At 38.3% G+C, this 3,574-nt stretch overlaps 1 non-coding gene across 1 annotated transcript; it reads right to left on the bottom strand.

Moving 5' to 3' along the window:
* Positions 1–234: 234 nt before the first annotated feature.
* LOC128289774 (small nucleolar RNA R71) lies at positions 235–341 on the bottom strand. The gene has a single exon (XR_008279418.1). It is a non-coding gene; the product is annotated as a small nucleolar RNA R71 (small nucleolar RNA).
* Positions 342–3,574: the final 3,233 nt, after the last annotated feature.

Genomic DNA, 3,574 nt, shown 5'->3' on the forward strand with positions numbered 1-3,574 from the left:
CAGTGGAATGCCTACCGAAGATCCTCATCTTCAATTAAGACTATTTATGGAGGTGAGTGATTCTTTCAAGTTAGCCGGAGTACCTAAAGATGCATTACATTGAAGCTATTCCCATATTCGCTAAGGGACAGAGCTCGAGCCTGGTTGAACTCATTGCCACCAAATTCAATTTCCACATGGCAAGTGTTAGCAGAAAGATTCCTTATGAAGTATTTCCTGCCTAGCAAGAATGCTAAGTTAAGGAATGAGATCACTGCTTTCCATCAAACGGATGATGAGTCCTTGTATGAGGCATGGGAAAGGTACAAACAGTTATTACGGAATTTCCCTCATCATGGAATCCCACATTGCATCCAACTTGAGACATTTTATAATGGTCTCAATGCACACACGAGGATAGTAGTGGACGCTTCTGCTAATGGTGCTCTTCTTGCTAAGTCTTATAATGAAGCTTATGAAATCATTGAGAGGATTCCCAACAACAATTATCAATAGCCAACCAATCGAGCAGCGTCAGGAAGATGAGTAGTTGGAATACATGAAGTGGACGCTCTCACTTCACTTGCATCTTAGGTATCATCAATATCCTCAATGCTTAAAAATTTTACCGCTAATGGGTTTAATAGTTTTGCAGCTGAGCAACCAAATCAAGATGAAAATGTATCCTGTTTCTATTGTAGGGAAGGACATTTGTTCAAAGAATGCCCATCAAATTCAGAATCTATGTATTATGTGGAAAACCAAAATTGAGGAAGGCATGGACTGCAATCCAATTTCTATAACATGTCGTGGTGAAACCACCCGAAGTTTTCCTAGAGTAACCAAGGGGCTGGAACCAGTAACACTTACGCCTAACCTAGCCAACCCAGCCACCTGGTTCCCCCCAACAAGTTCAAAAACCAACCCAAGTTGAACCATCCAATAGCTTAGAGAATCTATTGAAAGCATACATGGCAAAAAATTATGCCACTCTAAAGAATTTGGAGAATCAAATGGGCCAGCCTGCAACTGAACTTAGAAATCGACCACAAGGTGTTTTACCTAGTGATATGGAGAATCTGAGGAATCCAGGGAAGGAGAATTGTAAAGCATGAACATTGAGGAGCAGAAAGACATTAGAACCCAACACTGTTGAAGTTAAAAAAGAGCCAACTGATGCTCAAGACTCAGAGGAAGCTTAACCGAGTATTGAAATTCTGGTTTCACTAGAACTAGAATCTGTAAAATCTGACAAGGTAACTTTAAAACCAGCTAATTCTGATCAACTAAAAACTTCGTTAGATGCAGAATTGCCATAGAGGACAAATCAACCAGTTCCAGTACAGAAGCCTCTACCACCCTACCCTCAAAGACTTCAGAAGCAGAAGCAAGAAATCAAATTCAAGAAGTTTCTAGATGTACTCAAGCAACTTCATATCAACATCCTGTTAAAAAAATAAAGACTTGGAGAATTTGAGATAGTAACCCTGATGAAGGAATACAGTGCGTATCTTTAAGACAAGCTACCCCCAAAGTGGAAGGATCCTGGATGTTTTCCCATACCTTGCAATGCTGGAGCAACATATTATGGTAAGGCACTATGTGACTTGGGTGTGAGTATCAACTTGATGCCCATGTCAATACTGAGGAAGTTAGGAATAGGTGAAGTTAGACCTACTACGGTTACACTTCAATTAGCAGATTGATTCATAGCACATCCAGAAGGAAAAATTGATGACGTATTTGTACGTGTAGACAAATTTATTTTTCCTACTGACTTTGTGGTTCTAGACTTTGAAACAGACAAAGAAGTGCCAATCATCCTAGGAAGGCCTTTCCTAGCAACCAGAAGGACCTTTATTGATGAGCAGAAAGGTGAGCTTACTATGCGTGTTCAGGATGATCAGGTAACATTTAATGTTTTTAAGTCTATGCTATTTCCTGACACAATTGATGATTTTTTTGCAGTGTTTGATTAAGAGGATTTAATCATGGAAAAGGAACTCAACTATGTTGATGACTTATTGGAACAAATTTTGACATTAGACCCTCCAAATTATGAAGAGGAGGATGAATACTTAGCTTTGCTAGAAGCTAATCATATGGGATATAATCTACAATCCCGTTTTGAATCTTTGGAGTTAGAGAATAGGGATTATGCCCAACCAAAAGCATTAATCTAAGAGCCACCTAAATTAGAACTCAATGTACTTCCTTCACATTTAAAACATGTTTATTTAGGTAATGCTTCTACTCTGCCTGTGATTGTTTCAGCAGAATTAACTATTAAGCAATAAGAGAAACTCATCCTAATATTGAAACAATTTAGGAAGGCTATTGGATGGACCATAGCCGATATTCATGATATTAGTTTTTCTATATGCATGCATAATATTATCCTAGAGGATGGTGAAAAAGGGACGATTGATGGACAACGAAGACTGAACCCCATCATGAAGGACGTGGTGAAAAAAGAAATCATCAAGTGGTTAGATGCTGGTATAATGTACCCCATCTGAAATAGTTCATGGGTAAGTCCGGTCCAGTGCGTACCAAATAAAAGAGGTATTACAGTCATTGAGAACGAGAATAACGAGTTGATATCGACTAGAACAGTTACGGGATGAAGAATTTGCATCGATTATTGGAAGCTGAACAAGACGACTAGGAAAGACCACTTTCTTTTTCCATTTTTGGACCAGATGCTGGATAGACTCGCGAAGCAAGACTATTACTGTTTTCTTGATGGATACTTTGGGTATAACCAGAATACAGTAGCACTGAAAGATCAACACAAGACAACAATCACCTACCCATACGGTACATTTGCATTTAGACTTATACCATTTGGTTTATGCAATGCACTTGCTACATTGCAAAGATGTTTGATGTCTATTTTTACTGACATGGTTGAAAAATACTTGGAAGTCTTTATGGATGATTTTTCAGTATTTGAAGATACATATTATGATTTCCTAGCCAATCTAGCCAAGGTACTAAGATGATGCGAAGAAACAAACCTTGTACTCAACTGGGAAAAGTGTCATTTCGTGGTACGAAAAGGTACTATTCTAGGGCATCAGATAACGAGACATGGAATCGAGGTAGATAAAGCAAAGGTAGACATTATTAAGAAACTCCCACCTCCAACATCTATAAAGCGTATTAGGAGCTTTTTGGGCCACATTGGTTTCTATCAAAAATTTATCAAGAACTTCTTTAAAATTACTAAACCCTTATGCAAATTACTGGAAAAGGACATGACGTTTAAATTTGATGAGAAGTGCTTAGGAGCTTTCAATGATTTTAAGAGTCGATTAGTTTTGGCATCCATAATCGTCGCACCAAACTGGGAATTTCCATTTGAATTGATGTGTGATGCAAGTGACTTCACAATAGGGCTGTCATAGGCCAGCGAAGGAACAAAGTCTTTCATCCCATCTACTATGCAAGTCAACCTCTAACAGGAGCTTAACTAAATTACACGGTAATAGAGAAAGAGTTACTTCTTATTGTGTTTGCTTTTGACAAGTTTTGATTTTGTAGGTACCAAAGTGACTGTCTATGCAGACCACTCGGTAATTAAGTATTTACT

This window comes from Gossypium arboreum, chromosome 2 (genome assembly GCF_025698485.1).
Source record: "Gossypium arboreum isolate Shixiya-1 chromosome 2, ASM2569848v2, whole genome shotgun sequence".
Lineage (NCBI taxonomy): Eukaryota > Viridiplantae > Streptophyta > Magnoliopsida > Malvales > Malvaceae > Gossypium > Gossypium arboreum.